Source organism: Lissotriton vulgaris, chromosome 5 (genome assembly GCF_964263255.1).
Source record: "Lissotriton vulgaris chromosome 5, aLisVul1.2, whole genome shotgun sequence".
Classification (NCBI taxonomy): Eukaryota; Metazoa; Chordata; class Amphibia; order Caudata; family Salamandridae; genus Lissotriton; species Lissotriton vulgaris.
The window spans coordinates 1,812,172,163-1,812,198,950 of NC_141693.1; positions in this window are offsets into that span (position 1 = coordinate 1,812,172,163).

The window sequence follows — 26,788 nt, forward strand, 5'->3', positions numbered from 1 at the left end:
GAGACAGTGTAATATTCTTTGTCTGGGAGCAGCTTATCAGTGACTGGTTACATTAGGAGCAGCAAGCACCTTGTAAGTGTATTTTTTCAGTGGTGCTTCAAATAGAACAGTGACAACCTCATACGATTCTGAGGAACACTTTTAGTGTGTTTTAGGGGGCAGAGACTGACTGTTCTCTTGTGTGTGAGCCCACTTTCTTTTTGCTGTTTTGTTCCCTCAAGTGGCCCCATCATGGCGAACGGCAGCGCATTATTTTAAAATTCAAAACACTCTCACACGCACCTCACCGTTCTCCCAGTGCCGCACGGAGGCTGAAGTCCTGCATGACGTCCTTCTCTACTCGTTCCCTTCTGCTGCCCAGTCACGCCATCATGCAACAGCGCACCCATAGCCACCCGGCGCGCCGTCAATGAATGTGCCACCATTGTGTGCGACAATAGCGTTAACGTTAAAGTATCAACAGAATTCCTCACCGCCAACCATGTACCAGTCTGCCAACCACGTTTTAATGGAAGTTCTTAACGACTCCTGCTGGCTCCAAAGCTTCCTCACAAACTCCTGGGATTATCACCTGCATGACTGAGATGCGTACACCTTGACGAGCATGCCGTCGATCTCTTCGCGTGTCATTCTTACTGTGATGTTTCCAACCTTTTACCTCTTTCCTGCTGTTAGTTCCCTGCCGAAGGAGGATGTGTAGTAAACAACTTCTTGGCTCTTCCCTCTGCACTGCTCAGCTAGAATGTGCGATGACATCATAGAATGCCTGAGTGCCTGTGTGTGTCTGAAATGTCAGTTGGTGAAACCAGGCTGAGCAGCAGGAGCTTGCTCCTGGAGGGGCTGTGCTTGTATCATCTATCTTCTCCTTACCCTCCTATCCTGGAACCAAGTTACAATAAAGGATTACTTAACTATACAGCAGGACTCTGTAATCTATTTTTACCACATTTTGGCAACGATCTTGAGCGTAGGCTTGGAGTAAGGAGTAAGGACAACTAAGAAACTAAAGGACAAGAAATCTAAGACATTAAGGACTTTCAAAACGTCAATTGAAATTCAGAGAAGCGCCCTGGTCAGCCACACCAGTGACCTCTACCATCTGGACAGCCTGCAACCTGGGCGTTTGCCATTCCACCACTAAAGACTTTGCTGTCACCTGGAAGATTTGTGAACAGTCTCTCCAGCAATAAGCTTCCCACTGCAGCAACAGGTATACACATCTTACGGTGTTCACCTGCTCCTTTGTGCCGTCTACCTGCGAGGGAAGTATTGTGGTTCAGCAGCAAGTCTCTTGAACAAATTGTGTACCAGTGCGTGTGGAAAGGGACCTTCCAACAGCCAATGGTCCTCTTCCATGAGACGAACAACAAGGATCGGTGTGCCCTAGCAGGGGACATCCGACGGTGTGAAGTGTCGTGACCTGACAGCAAGTATCTCTGTGAAGTCAGGGGCAGATTTTTAAAGCCCCATGCACCTCTTTTACGCCGCCGTTGCGTCACTTTTGTGAGGCAGTGGCGGCGCAAAAGATCTGGGAGATGCGTCACGTTGTAAAGCCCTGCGCCAGAAGGAGGCGTTCCAGCACAAGAAACACCTCCTAAAAGTGGCTGAGTGAAATCTACAAGATTTCACTCAGTCACTTTGGGGCCCATGCTGCGTCAAAACCCTGCGCCTGCTTGAAGCAGGCGTAAGGATTGATGCAGCATTAACAAGATAGGGCTTCCCCAGAGCATTGCTGGAGCTGCATAGCGCTTGCGACGCAACTCCAGCAATGCGCAACTTTTACGGCACTGATGCATGACGCATCTGTGCCGTTTTTGCCCCATGGTGCGCCGCATTGTAATTGCGGCGCATCCATGGTGGCGGAGGCATGGCGCACAGTAAGTGGCGCATCCCTGATGATATGCAGGGATACGCCACTGAAGTCCACCTGCATGAAACCTTGGCCACAATTTCAATGCAGCTGGACTTCATCCGGAGCAAAGCGACGAGTAGGAAGACCACGAAGTCCACCTGCATGGAAATCGTGGCCAAGGAGTTCCATGCAGGTTGACTTCGACCGGAGAATAGTGTCAAGATGAAAGGATACTCTATTGGTAGTAACCCTTGGAACTGACAAAACCCCTTCCCCCAAACAAGAGAACAACACAGGGTACTCATCCTGGAAAATTCCACAACCTCCCTCAATAGGGTACACCACAGGGTAACCTCCCTGGAAAACTACACAACCTCCCCTAAGTAGAGATCACTACAGGGTACTCACCCTGGAAAATTACACCACCCCCCCTAATCACCATGGAAACCGGTATGGGGCATTGACTACTCACAAACAACAGAACCTCCCCTAAGTAGGGTAAACCTAGAAGGGTACACCGCAGGATACTCACCCTGGGAACTGGTATGGGGCATTGACTACCCACAAACAACAGAACCTCCCCTAAGTAGAGTAAACCTAGAAGGGTACACCACAGGGTATTCACCCTGGAAACTGATTTAAGACACTGACTACCCACAAACAACACATCATCCCCTAAGTAGGGTACAACTGAAAAGAGGCGCTGACTATGCACAAGAGGGTACTAGCCCTTGGAACAAAAAAAAAAAACAAATAGTGTACACACATGGCAACCACACGAACCGAATGGTAATGGAGCCTGTTCAACTTTATGGTTGGAGATGAAGGGCTGTGTGGGGACTCCATGAAGCCACCTCATCATTTCAGTGAAGAACTATGTCCCTAAATGGAACACACTTGACAAAATCAATGGAGGAGAACGCAGCGAACAGAACAGGAGACAGTCACCAAGTCCCTCGATGAAACCACTTACATGCCACACTTGGTCCAAAAGTACAAGCGCAGGAAACGTGGTTGGCTCAGAGAGAACATTGCACCAGCTTGTAGTGGGAGCCACGACCAACCCCAAGATGGCGGCACGCTTTTGACGCTGCACCGGGTGGCTCGTGGCACGTTTGCACAGCAGAGCGTAGTAAAGCAGCTGGGAGGATCCAAAAATACCGAAACGTCACTTAGGAGAGGATGCAGGCGTCACGAGACCGGAAAGGCTGTGCGCGTCGAGTGTGTGTGCTCGTGGCTTGTTTGAAAGGCAGCGGATCAACTGCCATGGAGCATAGGCAACATCAGAAGTGCACAAAACAGCAAATAAAAGTGCCCCCCCCACTCACCTGCAAAACACAGTTACAATACAGCCTCTTCAAACATGCGGGTCAGCTCACCGGAGATGCCGCCCGTGTGTAGAGTTTGAATTTAAAAGTTGTGCTGCCATTTGAAATGAAGGAGGGGTCCACTCTGGGGTACAAAAACTGCAAAAACAAGGCGCACCTACTCGAAGGAAAAACACACAGTCTCTGCCTCCAGTAATATGTGCAAGTGCTCACCCAAGATGCCGCTACTCGTGTAACAAAATACTAGATCAATTCCTCTAAGAAAGTTCCTCAAATGCGTCGCAGTTGTCACAGATTCCGCCAATATACCGCCTCGCATATGCACTTACACAGCGCTAACTGCGGAGAAAGTCACAAGGTGCAAGTTGAAATACACTGCTATCCTCCTTAGATGTAGCTTGCCTAAGTATAAACTGCCAGTCTCTGCCAATATAATAGTTGGAACACATCAGACTTTGTTGTAGACGCTGTTAAAAAAACACAGGCAGACTGCTGGATACCGATTGTAGCTCCAGGTAAATCGGTAGTTCACTGAAGAAGTAGACGGGTAGTCAGGTGGTCCCTTTTGACATGCATATGGTAAACTTGTTTATGGTGTTGGATTTGTCTGAGAGGGACAGTATCAGGTGCCTGTCGTCAGCATAATTTAGGATGTTCAAGTTGTGAGCTCTAATGACGTCGGTCAGAGGAGTCATCTAGATGATGAAGAGTGTCGGGATGAGTAAGGAGCCCTGTGGGTCTCTGCAGACTGGATCTTGTGCATTGGGGGAGTAGTGGGGCCTTGTTGACGGTTCGTATTGGTCTTGTGATGATGAAGCAGATCCATTTGAGGGCATGTCCCTGGGTGCCCCAAGCTTTGTGGAGTTGTCAGATTAGAATGAGATGGGGGTCAGTAATGAAGGCTGCTGATAGGACTAGAAAGATGAGGGCTGTGGATCCTTCCTGTCAAGGATTGTCCAGATGTCGTTCGATGCTGTTTGAGGTCAGTTTCCATGCTGTGGTTGGGTCTAAATCCTGATTGTGGTGTGTTGAGCAGCTGGTGTTTGGTGAGGTGCGCCGAGAGGTGCATATTGGTGGATTTTTCCAAGATTTTGGCTAGGTAGGGAAGGAGGAATATCAGTTGTTAATTGGCGAATATGATCGTGTTGGCTCAGTGTTTCTTTAGTAGGGTTTTGATGGCTGCATGTTTCTATGGTTATGGCAAGGTGGCTATACCGATGGAGATGAGGGCCTTGCTGATAGGGACTGCTCCTTTGCCAAATGCATAGTGGGAGCAGTGATCCGCTGGGTTTTATTCTACCCAAAGAGACCTTTTTTAGTAAACTCAGAATGACAAAAGATTGATTAAAATAAAACAAAGTTCTAAAGCGATACCTTTCAATTTGTATGTAACTCCTTGAAACCGGTTCATAGCCCACTGTGCTGTGTTAGAAGGATTGCAATGAACTGCAAGTAACAAAAAGATTTGTGACAAAAGCAATATCCCTCTGAGATATCTACATAAAATACATATCAGTGGTTTGCTAATTACATGATGTGCTTTGCAATTGGCACATAAACCCTATATGCTACTTTATGATTGATAACTGTGAGTAAACAAAATAGAGATTATCTGGCAAGTACATTACCCACCACAGTTAACTTACAGATAATATTATCCTTTAAAATTGCAGAGCAAGCAACGATCTCTGCATCTGGGGCTAGATGTAGGTAGAATAGATTTACTGATTTTTAATTACCGAATTTTACCGATTCGGTAATTAAAAATCGGTAAATCTAAGGGGTGGGTATGTAGGTATTCCAGATGTGCTGAAATACCGATTCGGAAGAATTCGGTATTTACCGATTCGGTAAATACCGAATCGGTAATGCCCATTTATTCCTATGGGCTTGGAAGCCCATAGGAATGAATGGGCATTACCGATTCGGTATTTACTGAATCGGTAAATACCGAATTCTTCCGAATCGGTAAATACCGAAATTCACAAGGGTGCAGGGGGTGTCACTTTGACACCCTCTGGCACCCCAAAAATAGACATGTGCACCATGTGGCACACAGACATGCCCTAAGGGCATGTCTGTCTGTCACATGGCTAGGTGTGCATGCACACATGTGCATGCACACCTGAATTCGATATTTTAACACCCAATAGGATTGGGTGGTAGAATACCGAATTTGTAGGGCCTTTGGGACTCAGAAGAGTCCCACCTACATCTGGGAATTACCGAATCGGTAAAAATACCGATTCGGTATTTTACAGATTCTGTAAATTTACGGATTCGGTAAATTTACAGAATCTGTAAAATCTGGCCCCCTACATCTCAAGATGCCAAATACCGGTCGGAAACGGCCGAATTCGGCCGTTTCCGACTGGTATTTGCCACCTACATCGGGCCCTTGGTGCCTTAACCCTATAAAACATTTTAAAACCCAGACTCTGACCAATTAAGTAAGCCTGAACAGAGCTATGGTCACATTTGATCTTGTTGCAAATTTCTTTGTGGGACAGTATTTAAAAAATAAATGTAGAATTTCATTCCCATTTCACAAGTCCACTCCTTTTACACTGCCCCTCCAACTTGTGTGTTCCAAGAATTGATTTTCCATTTCCAGCACTGCCTTGCATTTTATGTGACATTGCAGAGTGGGACTGGTTCAGACAGAAAATGTTCACCAGCAGCAGCATACATCAGTTTCACAGTTTCTTTCGAACCAATCTCTAAAAATGTGAAAACCAAAGCCAATTGGTCTTGCATGTGCAAGAGCTATTAGCTTTGCCAATATGCTTTTGCCATGCTGCACACCTGTGGCTGCTGTTCAACAGGGCTGAAAGTAAACTGGGTAAAGGAGAATGGTGTGGAGTGTCATAAAGTGAAGTACAGTGGAGTGTTATGGAGTGGCATAGAGAGGTCTTGAATAGAGTTGAGTGGCATGGAATGTCATGGAGTGACATGGAGGGAGTAGAGAGTCATTGAGTCGAAGGGCATAGATTAGCGTAGAGTTGAGTGGTGTAGAGTGTTGGAGTAGAGTGTCGTGGAGAACATAGAGTGTTGTGGAATGGAATAGAGCAGAGTGGTGTAGAGAGTGTTGCACTGAGTGGAGTAAAGTGTTGTAGAGTGCAGTGGCATAAGGCAGAGTAGGTTGTCGTAGAGTGAAGTGGCGTAAAGTAGTGTAGGAGAGTGGAATGGCATAGAGTAGAGTATTGTAGAGTCAAGTGGGATAAAGTAGAGTGGAGTGGTATTGAGTGGAGCGGCAAGGAGTGGAGTGGAATGGTGCAGAGTGAAGTTGAGTAGAGTAGTGTGTCATAGAACAGCATGGAGTAAAGTGGCATGAAGTGATATAGAGCGTCGTGGAGTAGGTTTGCAAAGTGGCATTGAGTGGGGTAGAGTGTTGTATAGTGGAATAGAGTTTAAGTGAGTGGAGCCTCACAGAGTTGAGTGTCGTAGAGTGGCCTGGAATCAAGTGGCATAAAGTACAGTGGTGCAGAGAAGATGTTTGTACAGTGTAGTGGTGGAGAGGGCATTGGTTTTGAGTAAAGTGATGTAGAGTGCATTTAAGTAGAGTGCAGTGGCATAGAGTGAAGTGGCATAGAGTAGAGTGGTGCAGAGTAGAGTGTTGCAGCGTAGAGTGCAGTGGCATAGAGTAGAGTAGCACAGAGTGAAGTGGCATAGATTAGAGTGATGCAGAGTAGAGTGTTGCAGCATAGAGTGCAGTAGCATAGAGTAGATTGGTTTAGAATAGAGTGAAGTGGCATAGAGTGGAATGGTTTAGGGTAGAGTGAACTGGTGCAGAGTAGAGAGTAGAGTAGAGTAGTGTAGAGTGCAGAGGTGTGCAGTGGTGGAGAATATATTAAAATGGTGTGGAGTGATGCAGTTAATAGTGGGGCAAATTTGAGGGGTGCAGACTAGAACACAGTGATGTAGAGTACAGTGGCATAGTGTAGATTAGTGCATAGTAGAGAGATGCATCAAGCAGTCTCGTACAGTGGTTCAGTGTAGACAAGAATGGCATAAAATGCAGTGACATAGAACATAATGGTGTAGAGTGACATAGCATGCAGTGGCATAGAGTCAGGGACGGCTTTAGTGCTGGTGGCACTAAAGCCGTCCCGGGTGCGAGAATCATGTTTGGGGACCCATGGCCGTCTCCTCGGATTCTCTCACTACCACAGGGAGTAAGTGCTCCTCATCTCTCCAATCATAAGTTATTGCTAAACAATGTGCCCCCCTCCTGAGGTCATACAAAAACATGGAAGACATCACAAAATTTTGCTTTACATCTGTGACAAAAACACTATACAAACACAAACAATAAACATCAATTATCTACAATAAATCGTCTGACTTATACAAATGTCCCTTTGTTTTTCAATAAAGATTATCTCCCTATTTTAATAGTAGATTTTAACCACAAATCCTTAAAGTTTTCTGGAAATGTGCGGACAAGTTTTGAGTTCAGATATCCCTTTCACTGGACTCTCATCAGGGCTTTCATATTTATATCTGAGTGTTGTTGTTTTATTCACCCCTTGAATCAGCTCAACAACTGTCAAGAAAATCGAGGGATCTAAAGACTACATATATACCGTGTATTGCACTGCCAGCTGGTTCCTTCTTTGTGTAGAGCACAACTAATTTGTATGTTTATTTGAAATGTTTTTGAAATATTTTGGGTTATGATTTGACCATGTTTTCATTTTTGGTGTGAAAATATAAAACCAATTCTATAAGAAAATAAAAAAGAAAAGAGTAAAATAAAAATACTAGGATAAACATAAAGTTGTTTATCTTGAGAGCAGAAACTAGTAAAGCTCACTAAAAAATATGAGGTATAGGTGCACTTCCATGTTTTTGTATTCTTAAAACGGCCCGGCCCTATCCTCTCCCCTCTGGGCCTGACTCCTTTTTGTTTCTTCTCCTGAAGTCAGCACCCCCTCCACAGGTCAGCGCCCGGTGCAGTTGCACTACCTAAAGCCAGCCTCCATACAGTGCAGTGGCAGAGAGTGCAGTCTTGCAGAGTAGAGTGGCACAGCGTAAAGTGATGCAGAGTAGATAGATTGATGAAGCATGTAGTGGGATCGCAAGCAGTGCCATAGCGTGTCATGGCGAACAGTTTTGTAGAGTATTGTGGTGTAGTAGAGTGCAATGGTGCAGAGTACGTGACGTAGAGTGCAGAGGTATAGAGTGCATTGGTTTTGAGTACAGTGGTGTTGAGTGCATTGGTATGGAGAGCAATCGTTTTGAATGGAGTGTTGCAGAGTAGAGTGCAGTAGCATAGAGTAGTGGTGTAGAGTGCAGTAGCACATAGTGACGCAGAGTTCAGTGGCATAGAGGGCTGAGTTGCATAGTAGAGTTGCATAGAGTGGAGTGGCGTAGAGTGGAGTGGTACAAAGTGGAGTGAAGTCGGCTAGACTGAACTGGTGTTTAGTATAGTGGCCAACAGTGCAGTGGTGCACAGGAGAGTGGGGTAGACTGCACTTGCATGGAGTAGAGTGGTACAGAGTAGAGCAGAGAGGCATAGACTGAAGTGGCATATAGTGTCGAACCAGATGCCAGTAGTGCTAAAGCTGGTCCTGGTGGTAGGCCATTTTTTCAGTGGAACATATTCACCCATTTCATTGTTGACAACACATGCATCCACCAAATTGTATAAAAACTATGTTTTGACATAGGCAGGATGTTTACAACTATAGAGTAAATAATAAAGTTGTTTTCCCGGCTCCTGTTTATAGTGTTCAGGAAAGCAGTAACCTGGGTTATCTAGGTTTTTATGGCACAGTGCTACTGCACTTGTTGCATACATTGAGGCTATTGCTCCTTAAGGGGCATGTTTCCTAAAAAGATCACACAGTGCAACAAGCCACCTTGCAGTGGTGTGTGATAGGCAAAGGGCAGGAATGAGCCACTTTTAACATTATATGGCTCATTCCTGTTGTTTCCTTGTGCTGGCACACAATGTGTTGCCTAGCACAAACTCAGACACCCCTGCACCATGATGCAAGGGTGCCTGTGCTGTAAGCAGGATTGTTTTTGTGCAGGAAGGGACACCCTGGAGTCATTTTCTTTCTATGTGCACACTTAGAAAGAGGAAAAAACAAGGAGAATAAAGATATTTATCCTCATCATGCTTCCCCTGGGTGTGTGAAGCATTTTGATGCAATCCTATTCTACCAGTAATGGTAAATCTGGGAATGCATAACAAGCCGGTGCACCATTGTACACCATATTCAAGTTGCACTACTTTGTGGACAAAGGCTGGTAATAATTGAACAAGCAATCGAATTTTTCTCAAAGTAACCCATTTTGTTCCCAAATATTCCAAAGTTCACACAGAGGCAGCGTGATTCCAAGCATTTACTGTTGAAGACATGCCCATCCAGGCTTTTTCCTGCAACACATTAGATTTCACTTTCCATCCTGGATATCCTTACAGACATTCATTCACCCAATGCATTTCGACCTGCTTTAAGGGTTATGTTACAGCCTCATAAACTGGAGCATAGGAGGTGCACGAGTGGGCTCCATGGGGAGAGTAATCTATATTCCTCTTGCTTTGCTTTAAAGGCTCTCACTTTGAAGTCACAGAAGGGAAAGTAAACACCAAGCTCCCTCGGAAGACGGTGCCTGACATTTGACGTTTATGTTTAAGTGCACAGCAAAGGTGCCAAGATAAGAACAGGATTTAAAGACCTGTTTACTGAAAGTGAGATCATGGAAGGAAACAATAATCACGTTTAGGACAAGGGAAGGGAGGAACTCAAGCCGGACATCCTAAAACAAAATGAGCAATCAAACAGAAAGCAAGGAAATGTGAGTTACAAACCACAAAGCCATTGGTAAGCAATGGGAGGAATGCATTTCCAGGGAAGCTTTCTGAGTGTCTACAGCAACACAGAGAGCTACGCTGTCTCTTAGGCTTCGACCTAAAAAGCAAAACAGGAGGAAAACAAAAATTATCTGCAATATGTCAAACCCAACCATAGAGAATTATTCAAGATTTCGCATGCATATCAGTTAGAGTTGCATGTCCTGGCCAACAAGGAAACAATTCAAAAATCTTGAGTGGACCTACTGCATACAAAAAGTCAAGGATAAAGGCAATTTCGCCAGTGGTGGGGATTAAGTGACAATTCCATGTGCTCCGTTGCTTCCCAGTTAGGTTCGTGCTATACAAGTACCATTACTGAAATACATTTGTGACGAGAATGTGTTACCATAGGTGGGAAATTCCTATAAACTCCTGCACATGCCCTGATCACTCCAGGCTGGGAAAGGCTGCTGACAAATCAGCTACTTCAATTAACAGTCGGGTCTGAAACAGCAGCAGGGAAATGCCCAGCATTCTAACATCAGTCCAGGGCTGCAATTAATGCATAAATTACCCTGAAAGGCAGCCCTCTGTCTCCATTCTAATTTCCAAGGAACTGTTGTTCTTGCCTCCACCCCACAGCTTGCTTCAGAGGCCTGCCTGCTTCCCGCTTGCCTCTGCAACCAGACCATAAATAGCCTCCCAGCAGAGCAAGCAACCTTTGCTCCTCAGAGACCACAAGAGATTGCAGTGCACACCTCACCACTGATGGACTTTAACACACGTTCAGGCGGATGTGACGTCAGCATTAAAATAACAAAAAAGAACCATCCTTTATCAATCCCCCAGCTACGACTGCAGTGTTATATCATAGTGAGGGCCCTCAGCATCCTGAACAGGCGCAGCACCGATGGTGGGTTTACACAGAGCTTGTTGCATTGCATTAAAAAACAATCCAAGACGTTGGCGCTAGGGAGACCACCTGGCAAAAAGGCAAATTGTGGTCAATGACTGTCAACATTAAGATTTAAAACGGAGGGATAATACTCAGAACAAAAAGGTCAGTTTTACACACACATTCAAGGAGGTCGTGCATGTCTTAAATAGATGGCAGACACACAAGTACACATCTACATAGGTTTATATGCTTTGGTTTCTGTAACACAAAACAGGTTTGATCAAACATCACGTGTAGCCGTACTTATATAGGTATTAAAAAAACCTAATGATAAAAAACACACACACACACATACACACACCCACACACAAACACACATACCCAAACACACATGCACTTACTCTGAGCAGAATTTAACATCCGACATTATAGACAGGGACAGTACACAATTCTTCCTCCTACCATGAATGATGGTGCCAGAGGAAGCGCTTTGTTGCTGAATGCGGACTTTGAGCTCATAGGCAGTAGCACTACAGGTTTAGATTGAGTTTTTGAAGGAGTTCTTTATATGAGTATTGGCTCCCAAGAGCCAATGAATATAAATATAAGCATGAATATTTCAAATTACCCTGGATCTTAAGTTCCAATGTAAGAAATGCCAAGTTGCAAACATTTCGTGCGTCAGTCCAGGTGAATTTCCTTTGGGGATGAATCCTCTGCCAAGCATGGAAAGTATACATTACATCTTTTTTTTTTACATTAGGAACTTCACCAGGCAAGATTGAAAAAACTGTTTGCCATGTCTCTGCACAGGATGGGTTGTTGCTTATGACAGCTTCCAAAGCAGGAGCAATTAAGTGGCATTTGCTGAATAGGCGCTAGAGTTCCAGATGTTTGGGTAAGGTTAATGGTGTCCGCCCCCTTGGGTGTTGCAGGAAGGTTTGGGGAAGTCAAAGAAGTCAGGACTGCTTTGAAGCCATTGTTGGCATCTGCCTTACATCAGGCATCACTACAAATGGCCACAATATTTCAACACATCTTCTTGATGCTCGGGTATAGGCAGGACCTCCTGAATTATGAATCAATGGATGACCAAAAAATGTGGCTGAGTTGAATACCTTATGTGGCTACAAAAGGTAAATTATGCGGTGTAATACAGCATTGTATGTGGCAATATTCATTATTGCAATTTAAAATACATTAATAGGGCCTGGGTGAAAGTGTCATCTCATTAGTATCAGATCAGTGTAACCCCTGGACAGATCCATCAACAATTAAAAGGTGCCACGTCAACCTTGCAAAGGGGTTGCCACTGTATAGGAACAGATTCCATTGAGGGATTGTTAGTTTTGATTTGTTTGAGCCAAAAACGATTTCTTCCGCTAAAACTATCAACCTGTGCAGCATATGGTGGATTATGTAGTGTAGTATATTTATGACTGTGTGGATTATGACAAAGCAGTAGAATCGCCGAATTTCAGTTTAACGGCAATAGAAAGCACGATAACTATAAAGTGTAATTTTTCATCAGCAGATCCGTGCACCTGGGCTTAGACCAGCTGGATCTCACCAGTACAGATCTCAGGGGAGAAAGTAAACCTAACTCAGATCACAAAGGCTCACCAGCACAGCCAAAGGGGTAAGAGATGGATGTAAAGAGCATTGAAACACACAGTAGCAATCAGGCATATATTAAAAATGGATCTTTCCAGACAGAGCTCCAAATTAGTACATTTGCTTACCGATAAATATGTATTTTTACCTAACCCTGATAATTTCCTGATAACAAGCACAATTTTAGATATATACCAGTAATTAGGAAACAAGCATTCTCCTAATGGACGAACCTTAACATTCCTTGTAAAAGACTAAGGGCCAGATGTAGGTAAACTCCAATTTACCACTTCTTAAATACCGAATCATACCGATTCGGTATTTAAGAAGTGGTAAATTGGAGGGGGGGAGATGTGGGTATTTCAGAATCGGTAAATACCGAATCTGTAAGATTCGGTATTTACCGATTCTGTAAATACCGAATCGGTATCCCCTATTGATTCCTATCGGCCTTGAAGCCCATAGGAATCAATGTGCATTACCGAATCGGTATTTACCGATTCTGTAAATACCGAATCGGTATCCCCCATTGATTCCTATGGGCCTTGAAGCCCATAGGAATCAATGTGCATTACCGAATCGGTATTTACCGATTCTGTAAATACCGAATCGGTATCCCCCATTGATTCCTAGGGGCTTTGAAGCCCATAGGAATCAATGTGCATTACCGAATCAGTATTTACCGATTCGGTAATTACCGATTACTGCAAGGGTGCAGGGGGTGTCACTTTGACACCCTCTAGCACCCCCAATACTGGCTTGTGCGCCATGTGGCACACAGACATGCCCTAAGGGCATGTCTGTCTGTCACATGGCATAGGTGTGCATGCACACATGTGCATGCACACCTGGATTCGGTATTTTAACACCCAATTGGATTGGGTGTTAAAATACCGAATCTGAAGGGCCTGTGGAACTGAAAGTAGTCCCACCTACATCCCGAATTTTAAAAATCGGTAAACTTACCGATTCGGTATTTTTCCGATTCGGTAATTTTACCGAATCAGTAAAATACCGAATCGGAGAAAAAAAGGTCCCCTACATCTCAAAAGGCCAAATACCGGTCGGAAACGGCCGAATTCGGCCGTTTCCGACCGGTATTGGCCACCTACATCGGGCCCTAGGAGACCACAACCAGCAGTCTACTTTTGCAGATGAAAACATCAAATACAAATGACAATGAGTTATGGAGAAGAAGTTTAGGTCCTGGCATACATTCAAAACAGATAGTTGCACTTGGAATGGCAAGTAAAATACTTGTGTATCTATAAAAACAGATTTATTCTAATCCTATCTGCCTCGAATTTACTCATATCGGTGCCATTTAAAAAAAATAAAAGTTTATCACAGCCAGCATTCTATATTGGTAGATTAAAACATTTGTTATAAAAGTGAATGGGAGAGAGAGAGCAGGGTTTTAAGCTTCAACCAGCTTGCGATTTTGAAAAAGCAGCCACCAAATTGGCTGTCAGCGAGCAGCATTACAATTACCAACAAAGTCATTTCATTACAGTAATAGTTACAGACAACAGATATTCATCCGAAATAACGGATGGTTCGTGTATATAACAGACAGGGTCAGGAGGCCACCCTAGGTGGCACCTGTGTGCCTGTCTATACCATACTTACTAAAGTGATGTCATTCTGAGCTGCTCCACGTGACAGGGACAGTAATGGCTACCAAAAAGCAACACAAAAATCAACACAGACAGCAGGGCTGCGATTGACAGCAGCATATCACCTAAGAGACAACTCCCCTATTCACTCTCATCCACTTATGCCTTCCTTTCAAAGAGATAAACACTCACTACAGAGATCTGTCTGTATCCTCCATGTGACTCGTGCCTTAAGTTAACTGTATATGTTCTGAGAGTGCTAAAGCACCAGTGTCCCATTCTGCATCTGTTCTGCGGGGAGTGGAAGATTGCATTTGTTGTCGTCTTTCAGAAAGGGACCCTTGCTTTGATACTGCCGTACCGTGTCTGCTCTGTGAGGGAGCAAAGAGGTCTCACTTTTATGTGTCCTGTGAAGGGGAAGCTTGCACTGCTGTGCCCTGTTTCTGCCCAGGGAGAAAGAGATGCTTCCACTGCTGTTGCCTCATCATATGGAAAACAAAGGATACATTGAATGAACTTACGTAACATTTCCTATGAACTACAAGCGGTTTCACAATACTTGATGTGTAATACTGAGACCTCTAGTCCTGAGCAAATCGCCTGACTGTGTAGGGGCAATGTTCAAGCACTGAACCATGCTGCAGGAAAATAATAGCAGGCCTTGCTAACCTGGCCCTGCTGTTTTAATCTTGGGTAGAGGAACACAAGTAAAAGCCATGTTAGCTGACCCACACACATTTTTAATAAAGGGTGAGCCAAATATTCCTATTACCCACCAAACCTAGGGAACCCTCGACAGTGAGATGCAAAAACCTGTAAACATTAGTACTTTTAGATGCTTCCCAGTACTAGATGTGAAGCTCACGAATGAAGCATGCTACACTAGCTAGGCAGGGGCTCTTCATCCTCTGTGAGTACATGAATGAATGCTAATTCCATACGGTGTTTCTTCCAGGAGGTTTGAACTTCTTGTATATATATGTCTGTTTGCATAGAGCATAAAGCAGCCCATTAACTTCTCTCTCACCCACGTTAGTGTGTAGGCTTCCTGTGTTGTACATGTCTTATATGAAATAATTATGTGGTGTTCCACCTGCGACTGCCACCGGTACTTTACTTGTTCTTTGTATTGGGGAAGGTTGTCGTGCTGCTGTCCATGTTGTACCATTCTTGTGTTGCTCAATTTAAAACTTTCCACCATGCAAAAGGCAAAATGATTTGCACTTCCAGTGCTTGTTTTAATATGTGATATGAATAAAAGAGCAAACCTACACTAACTACGTGAGCAGTTTACTCTTGGTTTGGAAGAGTATAAGTTTACATCATTATCTCCATGGAAAGCGGTGGCATACATGTGTCTGTAATGCAGAGGAGATAACATTGATAGAGCCACACCAGACCATACATATCATCCCCCAGCTGTCTCCTTGGCTGGATTCTTCAGTGTCAATTTATATTGACACTGAAGAATCCTCTGTTGAAGGACTACCTCAGTTGGGTAGCATGGCCAGGAGCATAGAACCAGTCAATGTTTTACCGCTATTTGAATTCCAGGTTCCAAATTATTTTAAGTAATTTTTGGGAGAGAGTGATGTGCTCACCAGGGGTTGCAGATTCCTACTATTTGGAATGGAAAATAATTAGGGTTTTTGCATAGCTGCAAGTTCTGATTGAAATTTCATTACGTTTTACCAAATTTTCCTTAAATTCACTTGCTGGCATCTCAAAAGTAAGTAGAACGTATCTCGTGTTTAAAGGTAACATCTAATCCATGTAGAAAACTGATTCGAGTATACCACTTTCTGCACAAAGAAGTCTCCTGCCAACAGAAATTGTGTGAAAGTTGTTAATGGCTGCAAAGTTTGTGAACAAATGCCCGGTGCTAGGTATAATGTAGGTCATTATCAAATGAATAGCTAGAAAGTGTTACTGTTGTGCAAGTGTGTGGTCTCCCCCAAAATGCTCAACCCTGATTGTCCACTACACTTCATTAGTGCACCACTGTCTATCTGCTCCCTGCCATCAAATATAAGCCAGTGCCACTCCCTACCTCTAAGGTTTGCCAAACTCTGACTGGTTTGTTAAAGAGTTTGAGAAGGAGATGCACGTAAGAAAAGTTAAGGGACCTTTTAGCCAAAATCCTTTCATGCATTTTGAAATGTCACCATTGGAGCTGGTGCCCAAGCAATAGGTTTGTGAATTTCACTTGATACACCATTGGTCAAACTTTGAAGTGAATTTTGTTAGCCATGTCATAGATAAATAGGTCTGCTCCTTCAGCTCATTTGAGAAGACAGTTACAATGAAAATGGAGGGAAAACTAGCCCAGTTAGCCAAATCAGAGGTTAAGTTGGCCATCTGATTGTTACTAGGTCTGGGCGATGAACTCCTCTCTGTTTGTGGAGGTTGCAGAGATTTCCCAACTCCGCGGAGCACATAGAGTTTGAAAAACTCGTGGAGTTTTTTCCTCGCATGTGCTTGCCAACGTTAAGTTGGCAAGAACGAGCGAGAAATATACAATGCTAGAACACCTCCTAACGAGATTTCTCAGCGCGGGTGGTCGCGGATGGTCGCAACCGCTCGCTGAGAAGCTATCCATTTGCATTCAGTCAGCTGCCACTCGAGTAGAACATCTACTCGAGTGGTAGAAAGAAGCAGCACATGGTGCTGTTCTCGCTGATTTTCCAGCATGTGCCAAACACCCAGCGCTAAAAATCCGTGTGAGCGGCGCAACCTAATGCACGCTGCCACTTGCGGAACTCCACATAGCACGGCAGAGTATTTTTGTCACTTCACGGAGTTGCGCTATGCGCAACTACGCGAACTCCGCCCAGGCCTAGTTTTTACCTATACATCTCTTTGGTTTTGCATATCTTGCATTTTCTATCTTGCTTTCCTTCATAACCAACCACTCAAGGAGAGGCAAAAATGCAACTCACTCACGACTGGGTTAGCTTACGAAGCAGCTGCTGCAGAATGTAAGGAGCAGGTGAAGATGGTCAGAAGGTGCAGAGTGGAGAACAGAGTGTTTGGATGGGATCCTAGACCAAGAGAAAGGTGCCTCCTGTGCCTGGGATGCTGCAACAGGCTTGAAATATTGACCTTTAGTGCTGAAGGCTGGCCCACACCTTTGGGCAGCCATTGATGGGCATGTGTCTTTGAACTCAGTAGAGTTACCTCACATCTTTGGGCTGTCTAGGGCTATTGTGTGTCAACTACCAACCCAGAGATGGTGGACACTTTTTCTGGCTGCCTAGAGATTACACGGATTCATTGAGCTGCCTGTTGTTATCACAGATCTTCGGATTCTATAAATCGAACTCTTTGCGACCATAAAAAGACTTTGATATCTATCCGTAAATACTTAAAGCTGCATTTTTAGGTCTCGGCCTGCGTTGGCTGCGCTTGCGCAGTCTCGCTGGGCGAGAAATTATATCTTAGAGTAGGGAGGTAAAGGAGCAAGCTCTTCTCCATTGGCTGGCTTCCTAAATGGCGGCCAGCCATTGGAGAAGAGCTCTGCCTGTCCCTTTAAGCCCCATCCGTTTCGGATTGAGGGGCGTGTTTTTTGCTGTCCTCTTCTCGTGACGTCTTCAGTCACTCAACAAAAAACCCGCCCCCCAGTCTGAAAAGGACAGGGCTTACATCATCGGCATCAGCCCCGTGGCCGCTGATACCACTGAAGAAGCCGCGCTGGGATTGGGCCGCCGCAAGAGGCTTGCCTGAGGACCCGCACAGTCATTGGCTGGCTGTGGGAGGTTCGTCCCGTGAGGCCGCGCTGGGATTGGCCCAGGCGGGAGCAGTGCCGTGTCAGAGGGGCTTGTCCAAGAGGCCGCGCTGGGATTGGCCCAGCGCTCGTGGAAGCCCAACGCTCGTCTGCCACCTTCCGGGAAGCCGCCGTCGCGGGAGAACAACAGTCCGACATCGGAGGCCGGGGAACCTCGCAAGAGAGAAGCCTGCATGACCAGAGGCCGCCCCGGGAACCAAGGATTGCCAGAGAAGCCGCACTCCCCGAGATAACGCTCGGAGCGTAGTCCCGAGCCGTGCTGTGTGTCTCTGCCTGGGCGTTGAATGCGGAGGGCTGCCTCATTTCCGTAATAGCCTCAAGCCGTGCTGTGTGTCTCTGCCATTTAAAACGATTGCCGTGGTCAATGCCGGACCGCTTTCCCTCATTCCACTGACGAGAAGCATGATAAAAGAACATTAATTTCTGTTGAAGGGTGGTCGCATCTGCACGTCGATCGTCGGTTCAAGCGCCCCAGCAAGAAAAGACATATCTGGAGCGTTCCTGTGTCTTTTGTTGTTAACCCTGCCCATAGTTTTCGATAACTTATTTGTGGCGTCTACTCTGGGCTCCGGCCACAGATGAGCAGAGCCCGGGAGAGGACGAGGACGCCCTGTGTTTGGGGTAAGATGGCCCTCTCTCTTTCTGGCTGCTGTTTGTGTCGTTCTGGCCCTGCGGTCGCGGAAAGCCCCCGCCCCACCCCTACCCGTTGGACACCGGACATGAAAACTTGTTCCTCAGAGGCTAAAATCACATTTATTTTCTGTGTTTTTTTTAAAGTTATATGTCATAGCCTGGACCTAGCGCCTAGGCGCAGCGAGCGCTTGACTGAGAAGCCGCAGCACCCCCTTCAAATGTTTGTTAATGTAAACAAAGGGCTCAGCAGGCATGAAGTGGTCGTGCAGGGGCAGTCGGGGGGAGCAGCCTTGCCCCTGGGGTACCTCAGCACCCCCTCCCCTGAACCTATGAATGAGAGGGCGTCCGCGGCTCGCGATGGGCACCTTGCAAGGAAGGCGCTGTACGAAGAGAACACACTTGTAACAGATCTTTGCACAGGAAACTAGAGTTTTGGCTTGGAAAGTTATATGTATAATATCTTCAGATGTTGAATGCTTTAGAAGTCTAAGGTAGAGAAAATAATGACAGCGAATGGGAACCTTCGAGTGAGAGGCCTCGAGTATGCGAATGTTAAGACAAAGGGTCGAAGCAAGGTAGGAGGTGAGAGAGACAATGATAAGGCGCGGAGAGTCTCGGTCCGTTCAGTCAGGGGAAGAACATGAGATTTAAAGGATTGCGAGAGAGCCAGGAATGCACAGGAGAGCAGGGCAGGGGGGGCACTCCTTTAGAGAGTGCCTCTAGTCTTGGAGGTCCTTGGAGCATGCCAGGTGTGGCTCTCTGTGTGTGTGTGTGTGTGTGTGTGTGTGTGTGTGTGTGGCTCTGTGTGTGGCTTTCTCTGTGTGTTTGTGGCTCTGTCTGTGTGTGGCTCTGTCTGTTTGTGTGGCTCTGTCTGTGTGTGTGTGTGGCTCTGTGTGTGTGACTCTCTCTGTGTATGTGTGGCTCTGTCTGTATGTGGCTCTGTGTGTGTGTGTGTGTATGGCTCTGTGTGTGTGGCTCTGTGGGTGTGTGTGAGGCTCTGTGTGTGTGTGTGGCTCTGTGTGTGTGTAGCACTGTGTGTGTGTGTGTGGCTCTGTGTGTGTGTGTGTGGCTCTGGGTGTGTGGCTCTGTGTGTGTGTGGCTCTGTCTGTGTGTGCGTGTGTGTGTGTGTGGCTCTGTCTGTGTGTGTGTGTGTGTGTGCGTGGCTCTGTCTGTGTGTGTGTGGCTCTGTCTGTGTGTGTGTGTGGCTCTGTCTGTCTGTGGCTCTGTCTGTGTGTGTGTGGGTGCATGTGGCTCTGTGTGAGTGGGTGGGTGCGTGTGGCTCTGTGTGTGTGGGTGGGTGTGTGTGGCTATGTGTGTGTGTGTTTGTGTGTGTGTGTGTGTGTGTGTGTGTGCAAATGCAATAGGTCTCGCATTTGCGAGAGATTAAGCTATTGGCATTGTGAATGACAATGCCATTTATTTATATCTTTTAAAAACAAAAATAATGTCATGAGCAATTCCAATAGCTCTAACTTTAACAAAGACGAGACCATTGCATTGTAAATGCTTGTTAATGATTGAGAATGGTTATAACAGCATTTCCAGCAACTGTGGAGTAATAATGTTACTTGAGGTGATGAGCAATGAAGGAAGTGACCACTGAAGAAAGTGACCCGAATTGAGGCACCCGGGTCACTCGCGACCACCGCGCAGCCTCCCACACAAATGAAGAGTGGGTCGGACAGTAGAGAATATAAACCAAAGATATTTATTATAGATACACTCAGGCGGAGTCCAGTCTGACCAGCCTCCTTAGATTACGGCAGAGTTACTGGCCTTAGACAACATGGTAAAGCATAAAGTACATTCCCTGTACACTTAAAGACCCACCCAACTTGGGGTTTTCCAGTTGGGAGCTAATGATCAAATAAGGCACAGAAAGATGAGTTACATTATCTTGTTTTCAAGGTTACTTCAACTGCCCTCACCACTCTGAGTAGTGGGAGCAAGCCTATCTAGTCAGAAAGGTCTGCAAGTATAAAACATTCTATTCAGTAAACTCAGCCTTGAGAAATACACGTACAAAGGACCGTTAGCAGATGCTCTTTGGTGAGGCAGACACAGAGTCAGACAGAAGTCAGTTTTACTCATTGCTCAAAATGGCGGCTGAAATGCAAAATGGTGCTGCAAATGCTAACTTAAGCATAATTCTAATAGAGGAGACAACCGAAAATACTTTCCAGTCCAACAGCGACAGGGAAAGAGGGTCCTGTGTGGTGCAGTGAGTACTATATATTTCTTACCTGTAGAGTAAGTGAGCTTTTTGAATGAACCTCAGTAGCAAGTTCCTACGGCCAGGGGCGGTGCGTCCATTAGGGCGTTGGGGTGGTGCCCATCTAAGCCACATGGACAGCACCGTCATGCCTAAATTCGTGCCACAGTAAAACTTTTAAAGTCTCGCAGTCTGACCGGTCCAGTAGTGTTTAATTTCATTGAGACTGCCAGTCTTGCTAAAATTAAACACTACCGGACACGCCCGGACCCGAGGCAATCGGAAGGTGCTGAAGGAGGTGGGGCTGCGGCAGCTTGAGCAACAGACTGTCACTGACAGCGGGGCTGCAGCTGCAATAGTAGTGTGCATGTCCGTTTTTAGGCTGGTCTTTTTTAGGACCAGCCCGAACATGTGCACACTACTCCCCTGCTACCTTTTCCCTTAGGAGAGCGACTGTCTGCCGAGGGACCCAAGGGTGCTTCATGCCGCATCCCCGGGTCTCAAAATGGGCGGGGAGTAACCCTGCTCTAGCCAATCCTGGCACTGATAATGCAGAGCCTGGATTGGCTGAGACTCCACCGCGCAGCCTGGTGCATTACAAACTGAGGAGGGACACACTGAGGCGGCACGTGATCGACCGATCCGGAGTGTAGAAGAAGTGGAGGAAGGTAAGTTTTCTTTATTTAATTACCGTCGCCGTCCCTGGCTCGACACTCCCCTCCTCTCCCCCACCCGTCTTGCCGGCTGCAACTAAGTGTGAATGTCGAATTGTCATTGCTTTTATTTATTTAATGCGATTTGATATAGCGCGAACATTACCCGAAGGTGTCAGAGCGCTTTACAAAAGAACCAGTTGCGTTACATAAGGACTTTGGATTACATGAGTTACATAAGAGATACAAACAGAAAAAAATTGCAAATGTACAAGGTGTAAAGTCACTCAAGGAAGAGATCAAACATAAAAAAATTGCACATGTACAAGTTGAAAGTCACTCAAGGAAGAGATAAAAACAGATAAACTCTAAAATCAAATAGGAATGGTAGTAAGTACAAAAGTCTACTACATATACTAGTGTTTAGAGTTCTATATATACAAATAGTAAATTCACACAGGATTACATTTTAACAGCAATTAGGCTTGGATAACTATATAATACATATTTACATATATATTTAAAGCCCCCCAGCAAAAAGAGAAAAACGATCAAGGGCCATCAGGAGGAGTCCTGAGGGAAGAAGGAACGGTTACGGAACAAAGGTCAGACAAAATGGAGGGTCCGGGTCGTGGTTATAGACGGAGACCATCTCAGGCGGGAAGCACAAAAGTCAGGAAAGTCAAGAACCCAGTAGAAGAACACAGAGAGCAGGATTCCATGGAGTAGAGTCAGAGGGGTGACGCAGCATAGGAAAGGATTCCTTGTCGAGGGACTGGCTGTTGAGATGGTCCGGAGTTATCAGGAGGCATTATGTCCTCCGCAGGCGCCATTTTGGAGTTAGGCAGCGCCAATTTCAGAGTTCGGGGGTGCCGGTATATAAAAATCATTGTCCTGCATGGCCCAGAAGCACAACTCGGCAAGCAGGGTGTTTGTTGGCCATACTGCGGGCCTTCTGGTTAGGCAGAGCACAGGTCTCCGAGTGCAGGTGTAGAGAGCACCGTAGCAGGCTTATATGCTTAACTTTTTATTTCAGGTGCCATTAAAAGACCAAACTGATTTTAGTGCAGATTTTATTTTTAAAAATGTATGTGTTTATGAAAGAATCGTAACAATTTCTTTAAACTGACGGAAAGATTTTTGTTATTGCTGTGTTACATGTTCTAAAGCACTCTGATACTCACGGGTCCTGCCAGCACTATATAAAACTCTCTAAATAAATAAATACATATTTTATTTTTTAAACAGACCTATACAGATTCTGGAGTGAATGGCCTTGAGCAGCTGGGGCCGGCGGGGACATACGTGCTGAAAGGCCGATTTTAGCTTAAGTGTAGTTCACTGGGTAGATGGTTATGAAGAGAATCTTTTAATATAACCGGAAAAGAGATGGTTCATAGAGGTACCTTAACAGGATACTCAAATGAGCCTGCCGAATAAGGACTGCGCACCTGGTACAGAGCTGGCTGTTAATGTACTACGAGAATTTACTGTTTAAAAACAATACGATAATTTGGCGTTACAGTATTTATTTCATACACTGACAGTATAAAGAAGGTTTTGCGTTTTAAACCAGCAGTACGTATGTCAATAAGTAAAACTACTTATGGCAGAAAGGGCAGTTCTTGTCAGATGTGCTCTAGAGAAAGACCTGAATCGGAAGTGCGAAAGAAAAACTAGCAAGCGGTTGTGCATGCTGCATCGCTTGCCCTTTTGTAGGTCGCGGCCTACGTGGGCTGCGCTTGCGCAGTTTCGCTGGCGAGATCTTATGTTTTCCAGAGTGGGGCTTGAACCCGCCCCTCTTCTCCATTGACTGGCTTCCTAAACGGAGGCCAGCCATCGGAGAATTTTGCATTCCAGCCAATGGGAAGAGGAGAGAAAGAAAAACACGCCCCCCAGTCGGAACATGACGGGGCGTTTCTCCGAGGCATTTATGCTTGACCTCGGAGAAACATGGTGGTCCTTTCCCCCTTGCGCTGTTCTTGGGGCTCTCTGAGTGTCTGTCCCTCGGGCCCGGCTTGCTCCAGTACCGGCACCACACAGTGCCAACAGGGATCGCCACCTGCTCTATTTCCGAGGGCCGAGCACGCCAATTGCAAACTGGCCACGATGCTTCCATGCCTCACAGTCAGATAGGGCGCTCCTCACGTTCAGGCATGCCCGATTTGCACTGCTCATGTAGAACTCTAGGGTGCAAAGTCTGCACGAGTTTCGAAGTGCTTCTCTGCTGTCTTCACCCTAAAGGACTCAGCCAGGCCGCTGATCCGATAGGAACAACTCTTTTCCTACCACGCGCACTTTAGCCCTTACCACTGAGAGCGGCCGCTCTCTTTCGCCGGCGTCCCCAGGCAGCCCTCTCCGCTGCCACACCGCTCTCTGCTCTTCTGAGGCTCTTGAGCTCACTTTGCGGGTCGGCCCCAGTCTCACTCCAGCACTCGATGTTGTGAGGCCGCGTACCCGTGCCGCAGCTCCTGGCTCAGCTCAGCTCGTCGTTCGGGCCACTGATTCGTGCTGCAAGGTCACCGGGTAGTTCCTCTCGATTTCCACAGCTGCCCCAGCACTTCAGGCAGTTGATGCAGCACCGCCTCACAAAGCTTAAGCCGAAGGCCCTGGCCGGGAGACGGAACGCCGAGCAGGCACGTCCTACTTGATCTGTTTTCTAACAGTGTATTTGTCTATAGTTTTCGAGGTGACATCGCGCACCTTACTTTGATACAAAAATCATAGCGTGCCTTACCACTGTTTGTCATGCTGTATTTGAAGCAATGCCTTTTTTGTGACATGTTTGACATTGTAATTCGCCCCACAGTATAATCTCAGTTTATTTCTGAAACTTTGGTAAATATAGCAACTGTAAGAGCTCTGTAGGAAAGTATAAACAAGACAATACCTTCTTTGTTGAGAGGACCAGCGGAAGTATTGCATAATTTCATTTATGGGGAAAAAGCGCAGGAGTTACAATCAGAGGTCACTGCTGCTTTAAAAATATTTGAGTGCCAGTACGTTGAGTAATTTTTTTTAAATGTATTATGATAACTGCTTCTGACGTGGATTTTTATTCCAAACACAGAGCTTGACTGGTCACCTTGCGTTGCTTATTGCTATATTCCATGGTTAAACTTGAAAAAATGAGGTGCAACCAATGCCCAGGTAGTTTTAGCAAGTGTATAAAGGACAAAATAATGGCATAATACTAGCAGAAAGTGTACTGCATTATGCCACATAATTTGGCTTTGCCTGTTATGTTATGTTATGTTATACTTTATTTTATAGCGCACGGCTACTCCAACGGAGTGTCCCGGCACTTTATTTTGGCAACTCAGCAGGAGAAACATAGCAGAGGAAAGATTTCCAGAGCAACATAATAACATAACTAAAGAGTAAAAAGGCAGGTTTTTAAATTTTTTCTGAAGAGCAACAGATCCGAGGTACTACGTAGAGCTAGTGGCAAAGAGTTCCAGAGCTGGGGTGCCCTCACACTAAAGGAGCGTCCCCCCACACGGGCCTTCCTGACCCGGGGTACCACCGCAAGAGACAAAGACTCCGAGCGAAGAGCTCTAGTTGGACAATAGAAGGCAAGTCTGCGCTGAAGGTATTTAGCTCCCGAGCTAAAAAGCGCCTTATGGGCCAGCGTCAGTGCCTTAAAAACTATCCGCTTCCGGATAGGCAGCCAATGAAGTGACTGTAGCAAGCCAGACACTCTGTCTTGCCTGCGGAGGCCAAAAATGGTGCGTGCCGCCGTGTTCTGCACAACCTGGAGCCGCTGCACCAGATAATCCGGGAGACCCAGGTAGAGAGCATTGGCATAATCTAATCTAGAGCCAATCAAAGCTTGCACCGTGATTTTCCTATGCGCTTCAGTGAGCAAAGGGAGGAACTTTCGCAGCATTTTTAAAATTCCGAAACATGTGCCAGAGAGGCCCAAAATCTGAGATTTCATTGTCAGATTGTTATCGACCTTGACACCCAAGTTTTTTGCCACCTGGGATGCCTGGGCTGGAGGAAACATATCGTTCGGCCACCAAGCCTACCAATCCGGGTCTAAGGTACAGCCAAAGAACAGCACCTCCGACTTGTCGGAGTTGCATTTAAGGTTGTTCTGCTGAAACCAATTAAAGACCGCCCCGAGACAATCCCGTATGCCCTCTCCATCGAAGTCCTCCCCTTTCCTGCACGTGAAGAGGAGCTGGGTGTCATCGGCGTAGGAAACGATCTGGGCTCCGAAAGACTCCGCCAGTGCCGCCAGAGGGGTCATAAAGATGTTAAAAAGAGTCGGGCTCAACACAGAGCCCTGCGGAACTCCGACTCCCAAAGGCGGCATCTCAGCGGATCCAGAGGGGACCCAGACCGTTTGTCGACGGCCCGCTAGAAAAGAAGTAAACCAGCTGAACACCGTCCCCCTCAGACCGATGTTATAGAGTCTGGTGAGGAGTCCCTCATGGGGGACGGTGTCAAAAGCCGCCGACAGATCAAGCATGACAAGCATGGCTCTGCCTCCTGCCGCATAAGTTACTCATCCCTGCCGCTGCTGTGTGTGTAGCTCTGTGTGTGTGTAGCTCTGTGTGTGGCTCTGTGTGTGTGTATGGTTCTCTGTGTGTGAGTGTCTGTGTGTGTGTGTGTGTGTGTGTGTGTGTGTGGCTGCGTGTGGCTCTGTGTGTGTGTGGGTGTGTGTGGCTCTGTGTGTGTGTGTGGGTGCAAATGCAGTAGGTCTCGCATTTGCGAGAGATTAAGCTATTGGCATTGTAAATGACAATGCCATTTATTTATATGTTTTAAAAACAAAAATGTCATGAGCAAAGCCAATAGCTCTAACTTTAACAAAGACGAGACCATTGCATTGTAAATGCTTGTTTGTAAAATCCGAGGTGCAGCAGGCAGCTCGGTTGGTTTATTGTCTGATCTTGACTGGCGTCAGCAAAATGATTACGGCTGTCATTGTGGCACACACAACCTTAACTATGAATCAAGATTACAAGTGCACTAACTTCCATTCAAGCAATGCAGTCTTCTCAATGCAGCTAACTGGCTATTTGTTTTTGCTCCTAATATTCCATTGACACACTTCGCATTCCTGTTTGCTTTTATCGGTTTCCGGTAATCGCTCCAGATGGACAACTCAGGCCCGGACTGGCCGCTGCGGGCACCGGGCAATCCCCTGGTGCGCCGCATGGGTAATGGGCTGGTTTGGGGCCCCAGGGGGCCGTTTTTGTTACAGGGCCGTTTTTACAGCATAGCTGCAAAATCGGCCCTGTAACAAAATCTGCCCAAAACCGGCCCTGGCAACGAGCTCAGCTATTGAAATGCAAACCACTGCCACTGAACTGGTAGGGCACCTTGCATTGTGATGTAGATTTGAGAAGGTGGCTAGCGTGACAGTAATTAACTTAGCC